This window comes from Lissotriton helveticus, chromosome 4_1, assembly GCF_964261635.1.
Source record: "Lissotriton helveticus chromosome 4_1, aLisHel1.1, whole genome shotgun sequence".
Lineage (NCBI taxonomy): Eukaryota > Metazoa > Chordata > Amphibia > Caudata > Salamandridae > Lissotriton > Lissotriton helveticus.
The window spans coordinates 656,809,376-656,832,941 of NC_136063.1; the positions used below are offsets into that span (position 1 = coordinate 656,809,376).

Genomic DNA, 23,566 nt, shown 5'->3' on the forward strand with positions numbered 1-23,566 from the left:
CCAAGGGATTTCTTGCAGGTAAGCGATGGTGTCTTTTGTAATATACGCGATTTACATTTGTATATAATTATAATTTGTTTTATGTGTTCTACTTTTTATAACTTTGCAAAGTGTTTTAGAAATTAATTTATCTCACTTTCGTTGCAGGTATTTTTCGGCGTCGCGGCGTGGTCCCGGGATCTGGGCGTGGTCGCGGTTTCCGGTCGCCATTTTGCGCTCGGTGTCTGGCTTCGTGGTACGATGGATTTCAGGTACGCGATTTCAATTTGTATGTAATTGTAATTTGTTTTATGTGTTCTACTTTTTATAACTTTGCAACGTGTTTTACAAATTAATTTATCTTCATTTCGTTGCAGGTATTTTTCGGCGTCGCGGCGTGGTCCCGGGATCTGGGCGTGGTCGCGGTTTCCGGTCGCCATTTTGCGCTCGGTGTCTGGCTTCGTGGTACGATGGATTTCAGGTACGCGATTTCAATTTGTATGTAATTGTAATTTGTTTTATGTGTTCTACTTTTTATACCTTTGCAACGTGTTTTACAAATTAATTTATCTTCATTTCGTTGCAGGTATTTTTCGGCGTCGCGGCGTGGTCCCGGGATCTGGGCGTGGTCGCTGTTTCCGGTCGCCATTTTGCGCTCGGTGTCTGGCTTCGTGGTACGATGGATTTCAGGTACGCTTTTAATTTGTATATAATTGTAATTTGTTTTATGTGTTCTACAGTCTTTAGCCTATTTGTTTTATATATTTTGCGCTTGTTCTCTTTAATGTTTCCGTGTCGGGTCTCCTCCGTGGCGTGACGACTTGCAGGTAAGCGATGGTGTGTTTTTTAATTTACATTTTTATGTCGCTGTAATTTCTTTTATGTGTTCAGCCTATTCTGTTTTTATTGTAATGTATTTATTTTTGGGGCCTGTTCTCTTTAATGTTTCCGGGTTGGGTCGCCTTCGTGGCGTGACGACTTGCAGGTAAGCGATGGTGTGTGTTGTAATTAATAAATGGCTGTCTCTTTTTAATGACTGTGAGTTTTTGTAACTTTGTAAAACTTTTTTTAGAATTAATTTATCTCACTTTCGTTGCAGGTATTTTTCGGCGTCGCTGCGTGGTCCCGGGATCTGGGCGTGGTCACGGTTTCCGGTCGCCATTTTGTCTTTGGATTCTTGGCTCGCTCGGTGTCTGTCTCCGTGGTACGATGGATTTCAGGTATGCGATTGCCATTTGTATGTCATTGTAATTTATTGTATATGTGTTAAGTGTATTTTGTTTATATTGTAATGTATTTATTTTTTGGGCCTGTTCTCTCTAGTGTTTTTGTGTCGGGTCTCCTCCGTTGCGTGACGACTTGCAGGTAAGCGATTGTGTGTTTTGTAATAGTGTTTTTGTGTCGGGTACGCAATTTACATTTTCATCTAATACTTATTTTGTTTACAAGTGTATTTCCTATTGGTCTTATATATTTTGGGCCTGTTCTCTCTCATGTTTCCGTGTCGGGTCTCCTCCATGGCGTGACGACTTGCACGTAAGCGATGGTGTGTTGTGTAATTTACTTTTTTATGTCATTGTAATTTCTTTTATGTGTTCAGCCTGTTTTGTTTATATTGTAATGTATTTCTTTTTTGGGACTGTTCTCTTTTGTGTTTTTGTGTAGGGGCTCATTCGTGGCATGACGACTTGCAGGTAAGCCATGTTGTGTTTTGTAACAAATGACTGTCCCTTTTCAATGCCCGGGAGTTTTTTAACATGGGAAAGGTATTTTTGAGTTTATGTATCTTCCTTTCTTTGCACGAATTGAACGGCGGCGGCGTGGAAACGATTTCCGGTCGCCATTTTGTCATGGGATCTTTGGCTGTCTGTCTCCGTCTCCTTGGTCCAAGGGATTTCAGGTACGCGATTTAAATTGTAATGTAATTAGTATTTCTTTTACAGGTGTTCAGCCTTTTTGGTTTATATTCTTTTAATGTTTCTTTTTGGGGCTGTTCTCTCTAGTGTTTCCGTGTAGCCTGCCGTGACGTGTCGGGTTTCCTTCCCCGTGGACGAACAACTTTAAGGTAAGCGCTGTGGTCATGTCTTAGTGCGACTCGGTGTAGATAGATTAAAATGTAATTTGTATTTTCTCTCAGGTGTTGTAGATTTAACGTAACAGGTGTTCGGCCTATTTGGTTTATGTTCTTCTGATGTTTCTTTTTTGGCCTGTACTCTCTAGTGTTTCCGTGTCGGGTCTCATCCGTGGCGTGACGACTTGCAGGTAAGCGATGTGTTTTGTAACTAAACAATTACTGTCACTTTCGAATACCCGGAGTGTTTTGTTACGTTTCAAAAGTAATTTCTAACTTCATTTCTTTCCCTTTATTTGCAGGAATATGTCGGCGGCGTGGTGTCGTACTTCTATTATGCTTACTTTAATAGTTATTTTATATCGTGTGGTTTCAGTGTAGGGAATTATTGCAAAGAGCTATCGTGTTTTTCTACTTTAACAAAATGATATTCACCAGCACTTCTTTTTGTATTTGCAGGCAGCGTGGCGCCAACTCGTCTACCACTAAGCTTTGATATTCAAGATCGGCTAAAGTCGCACATAGCCACTAAGTACTCTAACGAGTCACAGCATCCACGACCTTTTCATTCGGCCAGACAGCCTCCTATCGGCAATTTACATATGTCGAGACAGCAACATCCTAAACAACATCTCACCTACATGTTCTTAACAACAAACTTTGCAAGTCTTTTGTTATTTAATGAACTAACTGCGTTTTTTTTTGTCTTCCACAGTATGTAAAGGACTACAGCCACGGAAAGAAACATTTCTTCGAGCGAGCTCAGAAGGTATACTTCGTGACAGTGGACTGGAGCCTCTCGATTTCTCGACCGATCTCAGGAGGTATACTTCGAGACAGCGGACTGGAGCCTTTCGACATAAACTGTAAGTTCCTTCCTGTCTGTGAAAGTAATTTGTCCTTTTGAGCTGCGGTATTACGACCACAATTTTCAGTTTTACACGCGCAAACAAAGCAGTAATAATATGAATGACTTTAGAATTAAATTTTGTTGCCTATACGTTTGTCCAATTTCACCATGTTTTTGTTTAATGCGTTTGAGTTCTTTTTGGTACATTGCCAATAGGTACATTTACGATATAAATGTTGTCGCATGTCTCCTTTATTCATGAACTTTTCAAATTCAAACAAATGCTTACATTGTAAGGACCTCTGTTTATTCAAATTCGCCATTATGTACATTTTGGATGCCTTGTTTGTGCGATGCCACATTTTATTTAATATGCATAAATCGTGGGGCTGAGTTAGCTGACCACAAGCATGTATTTGTCGCAACACTAGATTTAGTCAAAGCATGAAGGCCTGTTACATTTACTGAGAGCATAAAGAACAGTTAGGATAAGGTGAGACCGACGACTTTCAGTGCAAAGTTATACATCGGCAAACTGTGCATGTAGGAGGAAAATGTAGGTAGATTTACGATATAAATGTTTGCGCATGTCTACTTTATTGATGGCCTTTGAAAATGCGAACACATGCTTACTTTGTAAGGCCTTGCTGTTTAATGCAATTCGTCATTATGTACATTTGGGATGCCTTGTTTGTGCGATGCCAGATTTTATTTCATATGCTCAAATCGTAGGGCTGAGAGTTAGATGGGCACAAGCATGTGTTTGTCGCAACACTCGATTTAGTCACAGCATGAAGGCCCGTTACATTTACTGAGAGCATAAAGAACAGTTAGGATAAGGTGAGACACGACGACTTTCAGGGCTAACTTATACATCGGCAAACTGCATTTAGGAGGAAAATGTTTGCGCATGTAAGTTTAGCCCTTTCTGTGAAAGTAATTTGTCCCCTTTTTTAGTTCATATGCTCAAATCGTAGGGCTGAGAGTTAGATGAGCACAAGCATGTGTTTGTCGCAACACTAGATTTAGTCAGAGCATGAAGGCCCGTTACATTTACTGAGAGCATAAAGAACAGTTAGGATAAAGTGAGACACGACGACTTTCAGTGCAAAGTTATACATCGGAAAACTGCATTTAGGAGAAAAATGTAGGTAGATTTACGATTTAAATGTTTGCGCATGTCTACTTTATTGATGGCCTTTGAAAATTCGAACACATGCTTACTTTGTAAGGCCTTGCTGTTTAATGCAATTCGTCATTATGTACATTTTGGGTGCCTTGTTTGTGCGATGCCAGATTTTATTTCATATGCTCAAATCGTAGGGCTGAGAGTTAGATGGGCACAAGCATGTGTTTGTCGCAACACTAAATTTAGTCATTGCATGAAGGTGAGACACGACGACTTTCAGTGCAAACTTATACATCGGCAAACTGCATTTAGGAGGAAAATGTTTGCGCATGTAAGTTTAGCCCTTTCTGTGAAAGTAATTTGTCCCCTTTTTTAGTTCATATGCTCAAATCGTAGGGCTGAGAGTTAGATGAGCACAAGCATGTGTTTGTCGCAACACTAGATTTAGTCAGAGCATGAAGGCCCGTTACATTTACTGAGAGCATAAAGAACAGTTAGGATAAAGTGAGACACGACGACTTTCAGTGCAAAGTTATACATCGGAAAACTGCATTTAGGAGAAAAATGTAGGTAGATTTACGATTTAAATGTTTGCGCATGTCTACTTTATTGATGGCCTTTGAAAATTCGAACACATGCTTACTTTGTAAGGCCTTGCTGTTTAATGCAATTCGTCATTATGTACATTTTGGGTGCCTTGTTTGTGCGATGCCAGATTTTATTTCATATGCTCAAATCGTAGGGCTGAGAGTTAGATGGGCACAAGCATGTGTTTGTCGCAACACTAAATTTAGTCATTGCATGAAGGTGAGACACGACGACTTTCAGTGCAAAGTTATACATCGGCAAACTGCATAAAGGAGGAAAATGTTTGCGCATGTAAGTTTAGCCCTTTCTGTGAAAGTAATTTGTCCCCTTTTTTAGTTCATATGCTCAAATCGTAGGGCTGAGAGTTAGATGAGCACAAGCATGTGTTTGTCGCAACACTAGATTTAGTCAGAGCATGAAGGCCCGTTACATTTACTGAGAGCATAAAGAACAGTTAGGATAAAGTGAGACACGACGACTTTCAGTGCAAAGTTATACATCGGAAAACTGCATTTAGGAGAAAAATGTAGGTAGATTTACGATTTAAATGTTTGCGCATGTCTACTTTATTGATGGCCTTTGAAAATTCGAACACATGCTTACTTTGTAAGGCCTTGCTGTTTAATGCAATTCGTCATTATGTACATTTTGGGTGCCTTGTTTGTGCGATGCCAGATTTTATTTCATATGCTCAAATCGTAGGGCTGAGAGTTAGATGGGCACAAGCATGTGTTTGTCGCAACACTAAATTTAGTCATTGCATGAAGGTGAGACACGACGACTTTCAGTGCAAAGTTATACATCGGCAAACTGCATAAAGGAGGAAAATGTTTGCGCATGTAAGTTTAGCCCTTTCTGTGAAAGTAATTTGTCCCCTTTTTTATTTAATATGCTCAAATCGTAGGGCTGAGAGTTAGATGAGCACAAGCATGTGTTTGTCGCAACACTAGATTTAGTCAGAGCATGAATGCCCGTTACATTTACTGAGAGCATAAAGAACAGTTAGGATAAGGTGAGACACGACGACATTCAGTGCAAAGTTATACATGGGCAAACTGCATTTAGGATGACAATGTTTGCGCACGTAAGTTCAGGCCTTTCTGTGAAAGTAATCTGTTCTTTTGAGCAGCGGTATTACGAGCACATTTTTCAGTTTTTATACGCGCAAACAAATCAGTAATAATACGTATTACTTTAAATTTAAATTGTCTTGCATATACATTTGCCCAATTTCCCCATGTTTTTGTTTAATGCCTTTGAGTTCTTTTTCATACATCGCCAATAGGTACATTTACGATATAAATGTTTGCAAACTGTGCATTTAGGATGAAAATGTTTGCGCATGTAAGTATGCCTTTCTGTGAAACTAATTTGCAGTAAGAATACGTATCACTTTACAATTCAATTGTGTTGTATATACATTTGGCCAATTTCACCATGTTTTTTGTTAATCCATTTCAGTGATTTAGGTAAGACTAATCTTTCACACACACATATATATATATATATATATATATATATATATATATATATATATATATATATATATATATATGTTCAGTTACAACTTTAGTTCACAAACTGCTTTGCACGATGCGAGAAATTAAATAAAACACTGGCAACATTCCTTCTTTTATTTTCACTACGTGCATGCGCGGATTTCTATATTTTTAAAGGCACATACAAACCAGTAACGTGACACAAATAATTGCCATACTATTACATTAGAACGCATTAATCGCTAATACGCAAAGCTTTAGCTAAGATTCAATTTGCACAGTTTGCATGAGAAAATCACTGCTTTTTTTGCCTGCACTCATAATATTTTGCTAATGCTATTTTTGTTTTGTAGGGTAAAAAAGTACACGTTTGTTGCAACTGACCCATCGACTACACAATTTGAAATTCGTTATATAAACACGGTATGTTAATACTTTATTTATTTTACTTAATACATTTCTTTTTTTAATAATTGCTGTTTGTACTGAGCATTCTTTGCTTTATACTTATACACAAAATTTCGCTCATAAAGCACATCTTATGCTTTTGTACAAGAGCGCCACTGGTAAAGTTGTAGTCAACAGAGAAGGAAAACTTATAACAAACACTTTTTTTACAGGTCCCTGTAGGGAATGCTTTGACTCATTTACCACACGCAATATACATAGATCTCTTTATTTCCTGCCTTCCCTTTCAATTTCTTTCTTGCCTTTCCTTATGTCTCTCTTCTGCATTTACTCTGCATCTCCTTCACAATTTTACATTCAATGTCCTTTCTTTCACTCTCGCATTATTCTTTTCTCCGACTTTCTCTTTCTTTTGCTCTCCTTCTCTCTCCTGCATCCTCACTCTTCTGCCCTCACCCTATATATTCATCCCCACCTTCTTTACAGGTCCCGGCAGCAAATGCTTACATACTAAGCTAGCACATGCAACATACATACATTTCACTCTCTTGACTTTCATTTCAATTTTGCATTTTTGCCTTTATCTCTTTTGCATTTACTCTGCATCTCCTTTCCCATTTTGCCATCAGTCTTTCTCTTTTATTTACTCCTGCTCTATTCTTCCCTCACTATTACACCTACTTTCTTTCTTCTTCTCTTCTCCCTCTTTTTTTCATGCCCTCTCTTATACCTTCTCTCTCCTGTTTTAATCTTCTTTCCTTCTATCATGCACACTTTCTTTTACTCCATCTCTATTCAGCTCTCACTTTTACCCATCCTTTTCTTCTCTCTCCTGCTCTCTATTTTTTGCGTCCTCCCCCTTCTGCTTGCTATCTCCCGACTTATCTAGTATGCTTATCTCTTTTACCTTCTCTTTTCCTATTCCTTCTATCTTTATTTCTCTCACTCTCTTGATATCTTAACCTTTTGCCCCTCTTCTTCCAGACACTTTCCACCACTCCTTCTTTCTCTCCTTATATCTCGCTCTTTTGTATTCTTTCTTTATTTCTCTCAATTTTGCACATTCTTCCCTCACTATTACACCTACTTTCTTTCTTCTTCTCTTCGCTCACTTTTTTTCATGCCCTCTCTTATACCTTCTCTCTCCTGTTTTAATCTTCTTTCCTTCTATCATGCACACTTTCTTTTACTCCCTCTCTATTCAGCTCTCACTTTTACCCATCCTTTTTCATTGCTACTCTATAATACATAGTGCTTCTAATTCTCTATTTACAACTTCTAATATACTTCACACAAATGTCCTCACTCTTTTCAAACTTTTGCTAACAGTATATTTTACTTTTACAGGACAAAAAATTTGCCATTTGGTGCAACTGCCCCATCGAGGACACATCTTTCAAATTTGTTCATTCAACACGGTACGTTCATACTTAAAACTTATTTTACTTTAGGCATTTTTGGGTAGTACTTCCTGTCTGTACTGGACATTCTTTGCTAGATTATTATACACAAAAGTTTGCCTCATAAACAACATTTAATTTAGTTTGGAGATGAAAGCAGCACTGGTGAGGTCGTAATCAGGAGAGAGGTCAAAGGTAAAGGAAAACTTATAACTAAGACTTTGTTCTTTCTGTCTGTACTGGGCATTCTTTGCTGGATATACACAAAAGTTTGCCTCATAAACAACATTTGATTTAGTTTGGAGATGAGCAAATGATTAGATACTGAGACAGCACATGCAACATATATACATATCCTTCTCTTGCCTTCCCTTTCAATTTAGCATTCTTGCCTTTCCTCTCTCTTGCATTTACTCTGCATCTCCTTCATGATTTTGCCAGCAGTCTTTCTATTTTATTTACTCCTGCTCTATTCTTTCCTCACTTTCTCCTACTTTCCTTCTTTTTTTTCCTCTCCCTCTTTTGCATCCTTTCTCTTCTACACTCTCTCCTGTATTCCCCTCTTTTCTTTCTTTCTATCATGCACTTTCTTTTACTCACTCTATTCTGCTCTCACTTTTACTCCTCCTTACCTTCTCTCTGATGCTCTTTCTAGCTTGCGTCTCAGCTTGCTCTCTCTACTTATGCTTGCTCTCTCCCTACTTATCTATTATGCTTATCTCTCCTTCCCTCTCTTTTTTCCTATTCCTTCTATCTTTATCTCTCTCCCTCTTGCTCTCTTACCTTTTGCCCCTCTTCTTCTTGCATACCCTTTCCATCTCTCTCCTTTCTTTCTCTACTTCCTAAATGTAGCTGTCTCTTGAATTCATTCTTTATCTCTCTATTTCCTGCGTCCTTTCTCCTTTCTGCTTCCTCTCTCCCTTTTCTATCATGCTTATCTCTCCTGCCATCTCTTTTCCTATTCCTATCTTTATCTCTCTCCCGCATGCTCTTACCTTTTGCCCCTCTCTTCTTCTTGCATACTCTTTTTATCTCTCTCCTTTCTTTCTCTCCTCCTTATGTTGCTATCTTGTATTCCTTCTTTATTTCTCTTTATTTTGCCCACTCCATCTTACATTCACAATCTTGTGCTTTTTTTCATCTATACTCACCTTCTTTCTTCCATCACAATCTGTTCCCTCCTGCTCTCTTTATTGCTCTCCTATATATCTCTCTCCTTTCTGCTCTCTCCTTCTCCCTACTACCCCTTATTTCAACTGCTCTCTCTTTCCTTCTTGCTCCCACTCGATTATGCTTCTCTTTTTATCTCCCTCCTTTCTGCTCTTTTCTCTTTGTCATCAATCTCCCTCTTGCACCCTCTTCCAACTGCTCCATTCTTACTTATTTCTTGCTCATGCCCTCCTTCCCACCCTCTCTTTACCTCATGCATTTTCTCTCTCCTTTGCTCTCCCTTTTGCCCTCTCTTTTACTTTCACTTTCTATCTCCTTCCCTATGTTGTTCTCCATTTCCATCTTGCACTCCTCTTTCTTGTCCTCTGACTCCATTCTGCACTCTCTTCTCTCTCCTTTTTGCTCTTTTTTCTCTCTCCTGCACCCTATTCCATCTCCTCCCTATTCCATCTCCTCTCTCTCCTTCCTTCTTCCTCCCTCTCTATCATGATTATTTTTGTATCTCCCTTCTGCTATTTTCCCTTTGCCATCACTCTCCCTCTTGCCCCCTCTTCCAACTGCTCCCTTCTTAATTCTTTCTTGCTCATGCACACCCTCCCTTTAACTCCTGCTTTCTCTCTTCCTTGCTCTTCCTTTTGCAGTCTGTGACTTTCACTTTCTATCTCCTTCCCTATCTTGTTCTGGCTTTCCATCTTGCACTCCTATTTTTTGCCCTATGCCTCCATTCTGCAGTCTTTTCCCCTTTCTACGTTCTCTCTCATGATCTCCATTATCTTGCATCCTCTTTACTTCCTTATCGATCATACTTCTATCTCCTGCACCCTCTTTCTCTTTCTCTATCTTCTTTTTACCTCCTCTCTGCGTACTCCGTTCTTTTTTTGCACTCTCTCTTCTTTTTTTAAATTACTTCTTTATTCTTTCTTCTATATATCTCTCCTTTCTGCTCTCTTCCTTCTTCTTCCTGCCCCCTATTCCATCTGCTCTCTCCTTTCTTCTTGCTCCTTTTCTATCTATCATGCTTCTCTGTCCTGCACTCTCCTTCTTTTCTAATACTCTCCGTGTTCCTCTTCCTCCCTATCTTTCATTCTTCTCTCTATCTCTTTTATGCTTTCTTTTCTCTCTACCATACCTCTCTCCTGCACCCTCTTCCATCTGCTCTCTCTCCCTCCCTCCTTGCTCATGCCTTACTTCTTACTCTTCCTTTACCTTCTGCCTTTCTTCTTACTCCTGCGTATTATCTCCTTCCTGCCTTCACTCTCCATCTCTGTCCTTAAAAGATACCATCTCTTACCTGCAAGAAATCCCTTGTATCATGGAGACGGAGACAGACAGCGAGCCAAGGATACAGACCGGAAATTGTTACCCCCACCGTGCCGTCGCAAAATACCTGCAGAGAACAAAAAAAAATACGTGATTAAACATTTCGGATGGGGCATTCAAAAAAGACAGTCATTTATATTACAAAAGACATCATCGCTTACCTGCAATTTGTTCCGCCACAGACAAAGAAACCTGATACGTCATCAAAGGCAGGTCCCGGCAATGCCGGGCTAGAATCGGGGGCGTTCCCGGCGTCGTTTTGTCGGCAAAAGCCAAAGAATCTTGAACGCCCCTGAGTCTGCTTTAAATTGACGGACAGGCCCCTCGTCCAATGGCTAGGCTCAATTTATGGAGCCAGACAATGAATGACGAGGGCCGACCCAAACTCACACTACAGTTCTCATTAGGTTTTGGCCTGCGCAAAAAAGCTGCTCCCTTTGCGCCCTGCGTCCTTTCTCCTTTCTGCTTGCTCTCTCCATCCTTTTCTATCATGCTTATCTCTCCTGCCCTCTCTTCCTATTCCTTCGATCTTTATCTCTCTCCCTGTTGCTCTCTTACCTTTTGCCCCTCTCTTCTTCTTGCATACCCTTTCCATCTCCTTTCTTTCTCTGCTCCTTATGTCGCTATCTTGTATTCCTTCTTTATTTCTCTTTATTTTGCCCACTCCATCTTATATTCACACTCTTGTGCTTTTCTTCATCTACCCTCTCACCTTCTTTCTTCCATCCCTCTCTTTACATCATGCTTTTTCTCTCTCTCCCTTGCTCTCCCTTTTGCCCTCTCTCTTACTTTAACTTTCTATCTCCTTCCCCATATTGTGCTACATTTCCATCTTGCACTCCTTCTCTTTCTTGCCCTCTGACTCCATTCTGCACTCTCTTCTCTTTTCTCTCTCCTTTTTGCTCTCTTTCTTCTTACTCTTGACCCCTATTCCATCTGCTCTCTCTCCTTCCTTCTTCCTCCCTCTATATCATCATTCTTTTTTTATCTCCCTTCTGCTATTTTCCCTTTGCCATCACTCTCCCTCTTGCCCCCTCTTCCAACTGCTCCCTTCTTAATTCTTTCTTGCTCATGCACACCCTCCCTTTAACTCCTGCTTTCTCTCTTTCTTGCTCTTCCTTTTGCACTCTGTGACTTTCACTCTCTATATACTTCCCTATGTTGTTCTGCCTTTCCATCTTGCACTCCTTATATTTTTGGACCTCTGCCTCCATTCTGCAGTCTTTTCCCCCTTTTACGTTCTCTCTCATGATCTCCATTTATCTTGCATCCTCTCTACTTTCTTATCTATCATACTTCTATCTCCGGCACTCTCTTCCTCTTTCTTACTTATCTTTCTATAACTTCTTTTCACCTCCTCTCTGCATACTCCGTTCTTTCTTGGCACTCTCTCTTCCTTTTTTTAATTACTTCTTTATTCATTCTTCTCTATATATCTCTCCTTTATGCTCTCTTCCTTCTTCCTGCCCCCTATTACATCTGCTCTCTCCTTTCTTCTAGCTCCTTTTCTATCTATCATGCTTCTCTGTCCTGCACTCCTTTTTCTTTTCTTTTTCTCTTTCTAATACTCTCAGTGGTCCTCTTCCTCCCTATCTATCATTCTTCTCTCTATCTCCTTTATGCTTTCTTTTCTCTCTACCATCCCTCTCTCCTGCACCCTCTTCCATCTGCTCTCTCTCCCTCCCTCTTGCTCATGCCCTACTTCTTACTCTTACTTAACATTCTGTCTTTCTTCTTACTCCTGCGTTTTATCTCCTTCCTGCCTTCACTCTCCATCTCTGTCCTCATCTTGTATTATCTTTCTATTTTGCACTCTTTGACTCACTGTCTCAGTCTCCATGGTGCAAGGACCCCCATAGAGAGAGATGTAGATGGAGGGCAGTAAGAAGAGAGCGGTTGGAAGAGGGGGCAAGAGGAAGAGTGATGGCAAAGGGAAAAAAAAGCAAAAAGGAGAGGGAGATAAAGAATAAGGATAGATAAGGCAAGAGAGAGTATGCAGAGAGTGAGCAATAGAAAAAACAGATAAAAAAGAGAAAGTTAAAAGGATAAAAGAGGGAGCAAGTGCAAGAGAAAAATAGTACATAGGGAGGAAGAGAAAAAAAAGACAAAAAGAAACGTAAGGGTAGAATGAAGTCAAAAAATCCTTTTCAAACTTAAAAAAAAAACGGTCATTCAAAAGAGACAGTCATTTATTTGTTACAAAACACATCGCTTACCTGAAAGTTGTTACGCCAAGGAGGAGACCCAACACGGAAACACTAGAGAGAACAGCCCAAAAAAAAAAACATTATAAGAATATAAACAAAATAGTTAAACACCTGTAAGAGAAATACTAATTGCATTACAATTTAAAACGCATACCTGAAATCCCTTGTGCCATGAAGACAGCGAGCCATGAATCCCAACACAAAATGCCGACCGGAAATAGTTACTATCTTGCACTCTTTGTTTCCTATCTTCTATCACAATTGTACACTTACTTTTCGTCTTCCCTCTCTCTTCCTCCCTATCTACTATTCTTCTCTCTTGCACATTCTCCCTGTTTTGCCTTTAACTTTTTCTCTTTTCTATCTTTTATCTGTTTTTTCCTCTTGCTCACTCTCTGCATCCACTCTTTCTCTCCTTCCTTATCTATCATTATTCTCTTTATCTCCCTCTCCTCTTTTTCCCCCTTTGCTATCACTCTTCCTCTTGTTTCCCCTTTGCTATCACTCTTCCTCTTGCCCACTCTTCCAACTGCTCTCTTCTTTACTGCCCTCCATCTACATCTATCTCTATGGGGGTCCTTGCACCATGGACACTGACAGCGAGCCAAAGATCTCAAGACAAAATGGCAACAAGAAATACTTGACCAACCCTGCTGTCAAATACTGCAACAAAAGAAAAATAAATTTAGTCACATTCGGCGCATTCAAAGTGACAGTATTATCAGCTTTACAAAACACAACAGTGCTTACCTGAAAGTCTTTACACCACTGAGCTGGCCCTCTTGCTCCTGCACTTTCTTCCATCCATTCCTCCTTCTTGCTCATGCCCTACATCCTACCCTCCCTTTTTCTCTCTCTCTCATGTCCTCTCTCCTTCCTGCCTTCACTCTCTATCTACGTCTCCATCTTGTCTTCACTTTCTATCTTGCACTTTTTTTACTTGCTATCTTCTCACTACATTCTGCACTTACTTCTCTTCTTGCTTTCGAGCTCTCTTGATCTCTTATGTGTCTCCTCTCTTCATCAACACTTTCTAGCTACTTTGTGTGCTTTACACACATTTTTCCACTTCAATTTACTAAGTTAGTGTGAGCATCCCTATAAGGCTATATAGATGATGTTAACTATAGTGTTTATTTAGGAACACTATGCAACAACTATAGAACACCCTGGACAAACGCAATGACTTATATTTACAACTAATTGTGTGAAAGTTTTATATGTTTGTCTGCTATTTCTTTTACAGGTGCACAAACACTCCGCAATTAGGTGTATTTTTGGAATGAGCAATTGCTCTTCCCCCTTTTTTTTATGCACTAAATCATTTTTTGGATATTTTCACTTTCACGCCCCCAGGTCAGGGTGGGCGATTAGAGAGTCCATACCGCCGGGGTATAATTCTGTTATTATAAATGCCTAAGTAAATGTAAACAACTGTAAAACATGAAACATGTTGACTGACTAATTAGTATTTTAAATTAACAAATCCATTACCTTGGGCATTAAATTCAGACACATAACTCTTTCATTTGTATACTAAGCATCAAGAATTATAGATTTTTACTTACACATTAGGCAGTTTTAATTATAAAACTCACAACATGCCTTTTTCACAAAACCTGCTCCGCAGTCTTCTGGCGTCGTAGCACACCAAAGAGGCATTCGGCCTCTTTGGTGGGGCCCAATGATGAAGCATGACACTGACTAGGTCGGTGTGTGAGGGCTTTCTTTTCCACCTAAAGTGAGTGTGCAATTCCCCAGTTGCATCACTCAGTCTCTGTGGCAAATTCAGATGTATTTAACGTCTCTTCTATTGTTTATTTAGATTTAACAAGAGATTAAGTGTTCCTTAATCTCACTACCTCTCCTATTCCTTTGTACTTGCTTAAAATTACAAACAATGCATCTAATACACTCTTTACAACTTCTCATAAAAATCACTTCATGTAATTTACATTTCTATTTTTTTGTAGCTTACATTCTACACCTCTATATATCCTCTCTTCCTTATCAGACTTCTCTCTTTTCCTTATCTTTCTCTTCATCTTTCCACTACTCTTAATATTGCCTAACCACCCCTCTTTATTAACATCTCTTCTTCCTGCCCTCCATCTCTCTCTATCTTGCTCACTTTATCCTCCTTACTACTATACATTACTAGTTACTCTATACTACATACACTTCTAATACTCGATTTACGACTACTAATATGCTTCACTCAGTCCACACACATACTACACATACAACTTCTACACATAGTCTTGAGTATCGAGCCGCTTTTATTATATTAATATGTCAACTCAATATTAATGCTTGTTTCATTCTTCCTTAGATTGCCAATTGATTGAATAACATCAGACGTTCATAATTGTTTGACACAACATCAGTGAAAACATCATCACGGTAAAAGTATCTATTTTGCTTCTGTATTGACTTGTAAGTATAGAAATAGCAAGGGAAAAAGCAAGACACATATCAACACACACGTGTGTATATATATATATATATATATATATATATATATATATATATATATATATATATATAGTATATACTTAGAATTCGAAAAGATAGTATAAAAGATTTCCATAGGTAACATTAATCTTAAGAAAAAAAAATAGTTAACAAAAAAGTAAAAGTAATTGCTTTTTATTTTGCTACCAGCTCCAACTATAAAACAAGTCCAAAACAACAATAGAGTGGATTTAGAGAAAAATAAACTAGACAAAATCAGATATATAATTAGTTATTAAAAAAATTATATATATATTTATATACTTAACATTGAAAATTATTTCTTTTATAAAAACAATTGCTAATTGTTTGGAAATATATACAATTAGAAGTATGTTTTTTAAATAAGCTATCAACCTGTAACTTGGAATATATTTAACAGAAAAATAACTATATATATATATACATATAAATATATCCAATTATATATATATCCAAATATATATATATATATATATATATGCTAATAGTATAACTTATAGCTAGTACATCACTAAAATTGTAAACAAAATACATCTAAATCTGCTATCTAAAATACAAAGCAAAAAAATAGTGTTCAATTAATTGCCTTGCATTATAGTTAACTACAAAAGAAAATATAAATTAGCTATAGATATATATATATATATATATATATATATATATATATATATATATATATATATATAGAGAGAGAGATTAAATAAGAGAACGAAAATAGACTCGCGTATAACAAAAAAATCTAGCAATACTGTAGCGATATCAAATTATTTCATAAATTAGATTAGCTAAGATGCAAATACTAGCAGCAGATTATCATCAAGGTCATGACAAATTTACATGCAATTCTAGAGGTTATCAATGCTTGCCAAATAGTACTTTTGCAATTATACACAACTATTACAAAGATGCACATACATGGACTAAAGAAGACTTGCATTACATTATGAAATTAGGTGATGCTTTATATATAGATATGCATTTACTTAATAGCGAACAACTTAGGCATCCAGATGAGTTACCAAATTTTATTGAACACAATACTACTATCTATTCTCTTAAACTTAAAGAACCTTATTATGGAGACATATTACAACAATGTGACCCTTCGTTTCCAAATCTCAACAAAATATTAAAACCTGCACTTGATTCCAACTCCGGTGTTATACTTTGCATGGAAATTTATGTTATTTCCATTTTTAAGAAAAATGATTCGTACTTTGTATTTGACTCACATAGTCGTGATAAGACTGGAATGCCTCATCCAAATGGAACATGTATTACTATACAGTTCACATTTGAAAAACTTCTAGAGTACATCACTAATCTGGCACACTATCTTAAGAAACCAAACCTGAATTGTGTGCCGTATGAATTAACTCCAATACAAATAAGTACGATTACAAAAGAATCACTTCAAAAAGCAATGGTGCGTCATGAAAAAAATAAGAATGCAGTAGCACCGAAATTTTTTTATGTGTATTCTACTAAAGGTAGTGAAAATTTTTTCACACAAGCATTTGAAATGCGTATAGAAAATGCCAAAAAAATCATTCAGAGATGTCAATCTAAAAAAAATACTTTTTGGAATAAGGAACAGCCATTAGCATTTTTAGATAATACTCCTAGTACTAGTACGTATTCCTGTGCAATTATCACTACAACAGGGCCTAATAATCAATCTAAAAAGAACAGCAAGCAGATCAGCACAACACAATATACTAATACACCAGAAGAGACTACTCCTACTGACACATATGCAAGTATACTTAAGAAAACACTTAAAAGCAACACAGAAAGACAACATATTAATAGCACACACATAAATGTACAACAAACAATACCAGCAAGTAATTTAAATACCAACACATATTCTACTAATGTAATTAATAACACACACATAAATGTACAACAAACAATAAACACAAGTAATGTACATACAAACACATATTCAAGTTATTACTATAATACATATAAACTTATTACTGGAAGTAATGACAGTTTACTTCATGATAATATACACAATAGCACATTGCAGAACAAGGAAAGTAGCACAAATAATACCAATATAGATTCACATATTTTAACACAAACACCACAAGAAATTCCCTTTTTACATAACACACATCCACAGGAAAAAAATACACATAGTGATAAAACTATTCACTATACACATTGTCTTCAAAATAGTATATTTGCTATTCTAAAGAACTACTGTAAACCAGCATATATTTGGGATAGTGTAGACTTGCACTGTATTATGAATCTTGGAGATGCTTTGTACACTGAAATGCACTCTGTCGATGAACAAGATTGTATGCAACCTCTAAAGTTACCAAATTACATAGTTAGCAATGACATAATCTATTCTACAAAGCTCAAAAAATGCTTTAGCGAAGAACTAACAAAATCAGCACAAACTTTACATAGTAAATTTATATCTGCACTAACTTCTACAATTAATTCACAAACTGGTATATTGATCTCTATAGGTAGATATATATTTTCAGTCTTCAAAACTATACATACATACTCTCTATTTGATTCACATAGCCAAAATGAAAATGCAATACAACATCCTAATGGAACATGTATTGCTATCCAAATTGACTCTATTAATCTTATTATAGAATACATCCTAAAGTTAGGCAATAGAGAACAAATGACTAATTCTGAGAGTATTATTTTAGATTTAACTACTGTGAACATAACAACAATTAGCAAAAAAGGATTATACCAAACACAACGGAATCATAAACAAGGAAATGTAAAGTCTAGAAAAAGCATATATGTTCATACGACACATATATCTATAAATGCATTAGGGGAAATTCCTTCAAATAACTTACAAGTAGAAAATACATTAATAAACACACAAAAGAGCAATAGTCAAGACAATAGACTGCATGTAACAGAAGACAGTTATTTAGATTCACACATAGCTCTTAACAATCCTGAGATAATAAACACATTAGCAGCTGATGTTGAATCACTAATTCAAACAACCAATATAGAAATTCTAGAAATAAACAGTAATAGAAAAAGAAAACGGACACAAAACAAAGAGAATGAACTTAATCATAGAGATATAGCAGGTCAAACAACAAATGATATAATTAGGATATTTCAGGAAGAAATAAGATATGGACCTGAGTACACTTGCACTATTTGCAATCAACTATGGCATAAGCAAAGTCTTCAAAAAACAAACAGTATTAGTAAGAGAGCTAAATTCATAGAATGTAACATTAGCAAATACAGAACAGATGAGATATGCAGAACATGTTACACATATATATCTAAAGACAAAATACCTCCATGTTCAGTATATAATGGGATGACATTTCCTGATATCCCAGCAGTCTTACACTTGCATAACTTAGAAGAAAGATTAGTATCACCAAGAATACCTTTTTTACAAATTAGAACATTACCACGTGGATTCCAAAAATCTCTATCAGGTGCAGTAGTAAATGTACCTGCAGACGTTATGACAACAGTAACTGTTTTACCAAGGCAAATTAATGATAACATGACAATTCCAATAAAATTAAAAAGAAAATTAAGTTATAAATCTTATACCCATTATGAAAATGTTAGACCAAACAAAGTAAAACGTGCAGCTTTATATTTAGCCACTACTAGCACTTTGTTTCAAGAATATGGAATCACTATTAATAAAGATTGGGATTATACAACACAAGATATACATTCTTGTGATGAGACTTCAGATACAAGTTATATGTCAGATTCCTCAGACAATATTCCAGCAGGAAATTTAGATACTATGTTAGATAATGAAACTATTACTACAGAAACAAATAATATTTTAAGTTTAGCCCCTGCAGAATATAACACACCAAGAGGCTTGTATGAAGACAAAGATTCTGAATATTTGGCATTCCCAACTATATTTTGCGGAAAACGAAGGCCAACTAATAAAGAAAGGCATGTCCCAATACATTACAGCACAATCTGTCAATCAGAAGTAAGAAGTAATGATCTAAGAGTAGCAAAGTGTGCTACTAATCTTTTCTTTAAATTAAAAACATTACACATTAAACAATTACAGAGCAAAATATTTATATCTCTTAGGAAATACTTTAATAATGGAAACATTATAACTGCCAAAGACATAAAAGATAAATTAGATACAATTTTACAGTATAATGAAGGATACAAAATACTTAAAACTATCCGTAGTTCACCACCATATTGGGAGCAATGCAAAAAAGACCTTTTTGCTATGATTAGACAATTAGGATTACCAACATTTTTTTTAACTTTATCTGCTGCAGAAACGAAATGGTATCACTTAATTAACATATTATTACGTACAGAAAAAAGACCAGAATGCACAAAAGAAGAATTTAAAAATATGTCATGGGAAACAAAATGCAAATTAATACAGCAAAATCCCATTACATGTGCAAGACATTTTGACTTCCAAGTTAGGAAATTATTTAATTCTATTTTATTGCATGAAAGTAATCCAATTGGAAAAATTATTGATTACTTTTATAGAGTGGAATTCCAACAACGGGGATCACCACATATACATGCTATAATATGGATAGAAAATGCTCCACTATATGAAACTTCTGATAGGAATAAAGTCACTACTTTCATAAATAAGTATGTTACATGTGCAAAAACACAAGAACCAGATATAGAGTCTTTACTACCTCTACAAAGACACGGCCATACCAAAAACTGCCGTATCAAACATAAAAGAACATGCAAATATCATTATCCCAGATATCCAATGCCTGAAACTTTTATACTAGAACCAATAGAGCTAGACAAAACAAATAACGAGCTCTTACAGCAAATTGAACTAATACATCTAACTATAAACAGCCAAGAATTTTCAAATTATACTTTTGAACAGTTTTTACATTCAATGAACATAGATCTAAAACAATATACTTTATGTATACAATCTATTATAGAAAAAAATACTATTTTCTTGAAAAGGACACCAGCTGAATGCTTTATAAATAACTACAATCCAACTATTTTGAAAGCATGGCAAGCAAACATAGATATACAATACATCTTAGATGCATATGCATGTGCTGTGTATATTGTTTCATACATTAGTAAATCACAGCGAGGAATGAGCAAATTAATTGCCCAAGCTGCTAAAGAAGTACATGCCAATCCGAGTATTAAAGAACAACTTAAGCATATAGGTAACAAATTCTTAAACTGTACAGAAATAAGTGCCCAAGAAGCAGCATATCTAATACTACAAATTCCTTTACGGAAAAGTTCAAGATCTTTTGTATTTATCAATACAAGTCCTAATGAAAAGCGTACATACTTATTAAAAGACATCGAAACTATCAATTCTTTACCAGATGAGTCTTGTAAAATACAATATGATAATATTATAGTGAGGTACAGCAAACGCCCTGTAAAATTAGAAACATGTACATTAGCTGACTATGCATCTATGTATAATGAAAAGAAAAAATGTAAAGGAAAAGAAGAAACAGGCCATGACAATTTCCTTATTGAAAATAACTTTCATAGCTCAGATGACGAAGAACTTGAGATAAATTTAGTAGACGAAACAAACTGCATAAAAAGAAAAAAAGGAAGAGTAATTCGCTATTGCAGATTTAACATCAAAAATGACTCAGAAAATTACTATAGAGAATTGCTCATGCTTTTTTACCCATGGCGAAATGAACATAATATAATTAATAACAAGGAAACTTATTATGAACGCTATCTAGAACTTAAAAATGCAGTTGATTCAAACCATAATAAATATAATAAACATAATAAACAACTAACAACTAATAGCAATGAAACTAGTATATTAGATACATTGCTACCACCAATAGATACAGAAGAAGATAACACCATATGCCATGAAGTGCAAAATAATGAAAACCCATTGTATGACCTATCATTTGATTTAGGGATTAGAAGTACAAGTAGAGAAGAATCAATAAGCAATAACATAATGCCAAAAGAACAATATGATAGTATAATGCAAAATCTAACAGAAGAACAACTTAACTTTATATATCATCATTTGCATTGGGTTAAAACAAAAGAAACACCATGCTACACATTTTGTACAGGTGGTGCAGGAGTAGGCAAAAGTTTCCTTATAACAGCACTTTACCAAACATTAGTGCGTTATTACAATACAAAAGCAGGAGAAAACCCAGATAACATATATGTATTGCTTACAGCTCCAACTGGCAAAGCAGCACATAACATTCAAGGACAAACACTACATAGTACTTTTAAAATACCTATTTCACAAACACTAACTCATAGACAGCTAACTCATGAGAATAGAAGCACACTACAAGGTCAGCTAATGCATCTTAAATTGCTAATAATTGATGAAATATCAATGGTAGGGGCTAATGTATTCAACTTTATACATAATAGATTGCAAGAGATAAAAATGTCTGATCTCCCTTTTGGCGGAATATCTATTTTAGCAATTGGAGACTTTTACCAATTGAAGCCAGTTTTTGACCCATACATATTTGACAACCCAAAACATTCATATAGGCCAGTAAGTACTAATTTATGGCAGACACATTTCAAGTTATTTGAGTTGACTAAAATAATGAGACAACAAAATGACTTGCCATTTGCTGAACTACTAAACAGATTAAGAGAAGGGAAACAAACAAATGAAGATATTATTCAGATAAAAACACGAGAAATAGAGCCACCGGAAACCATTAGCAAAACGATCCCTTACATTATGGGAACTAACAATGAAGTCAATAGCATAAATAATGCAGTTTTATTAGAACATATAACTCATTACCCAGTTTACACAGCTACAGCAATAGATACAGTTGCAGCAGACTTAAGTGAAGCAGTAAAAAAAAAATACTCCAACAGTTGCCCACAGATCCTACTAAAACAATGAGCCTGCCATCAATATTACATATTGCATTGCAATTAAGATATGATTTAACAAACAATATAAATGTCAATGATGGTTTAACAAATGGTGCAACAGGTATAGTAGAATTTGTAGAAACTATCAATAACAGACCAAATGTTATTTGGATTAATTTTGATAAAGAAACAGTAGGTAAATTAACAAGACAAGAAAACAAACACATATATCACAGTAATATTTTGCCTCATTGGACACCCATTCATGCTATTACACGGCATTTCCAATATACACAGAAATTTATAACTATTATACGCAAACAATTCCCATTGCGACAATCATCTGCAAGAACTATACATAGAACACAAGGAGAAACAATTGAGCCCATTTACATTCACTTTAACAACAGTAAAGTACATCATCTGCATTATGTAGCTTTAAGCAGAGCTAAATCTTTAGACAACATATACATTAGAAACTTTCAGCAAGACAAAATTGCTGTACATCCAAAAGTACATGAAGAAATGACACGTTTAAGAACACACATGCAATTACAAATATCAGTACCACAATTAGATCGCTATAGACAACAGTGTAATATAATTGTCCATAACATACGGTCCTTGCAAAGAAATTACACTGCTATTAAATCGGACCAAAATATCATGAACAGTGATATTATATGCCTCACTGAAATAAACACAACTAGAAAAGCAGGTAAGAATACGTTCTTAATAGAACAATATCACCTAGTATTATTTGATAAATTTCACAACCAGCACACAAAGCATGGTATTGCCATTTATTACAAAAAAAACATGCTTTTATCGCCAATATATCAAACACAACACGAAATTGACTTGTTATTTTTCACTCAGCATCTTAATGATTCTGAATACTTATTTATTATACTGTACAAACCACCACATGTACTTTTGCAAACATTATTACAAGTTTTAAGTAGCATAATTAACTTGTATCCAAATTCGAAATATGTCATCATGGGAGACTTCAATATAGATTTAACACAAATGTCACCAAACAGAACTTTGCTATTAGAATATATGCTACAGCAATTTCAATGCCAGCAAAAAATACAACAATACACAACAGACTACAATTCAACACTAGATCACATCTATACTAATGACAACATCATGCACTACAGTACATTAGAATCATATTATAGTGATCACAAAGCATTATGGGTGGCAGTTTAAAATGCAACAACTTCATTAACATGCGATTTTATTACAGGTAATAGCAAAAGGGGAAAAATTTATGTTCAGAATGTGTACTAACATTTTCTCTCGTTTCAGATGATTTCCATACAAGACCTCAAAAAAATGAAACCTGAAGACAACAAGCCGTACCAAAAAACAATCCGAGCCAACGTTATAAAATGTTCCACAAAAACAAACTATACAAATGCTAAACAAGAGAACAAAGTCATGTATCATCTAGCTCTAGCTGATGAAAGTAGTTGCATTAAAGCAACGTGCTACAATGAGCCATTTTACCAGCAAACTAAAGAAGAACAAGCTATTATGATTCGCAATTTCTTAG

General features: G+C 35.9%; 1 protein-coding gene and 1 long non-coding RNA gene across 2 annotated transcripts in view; one reads left to right on the top strand and one right to left on the bottom strand.

Annotated features, from left to right (window-relative positions):
* The window catches only part of RP1 (RP1 axonemal microtubule associated), a 1,491,030-nt gene that overhangs the window by 464,015 nt on the left and 1,003,449 nt on the right, over positions 1-23,566 (bottom strand). The window lies entirely within an intron of this gene.
* On the top strand, positions 2,207-23,518 carry LOC144828809 (uncharacterized). Its single transcript, XR_013610539.1, has 5 exons — positions 2,207-2,916; positions 6,470-6,539; positions 7,872-7,942; positions 14,954-15,024; positions 23,320-23,518. It is a non-coding gene; the product is annotated as an uncharacterized LOC144828809 (long non-coding RNA).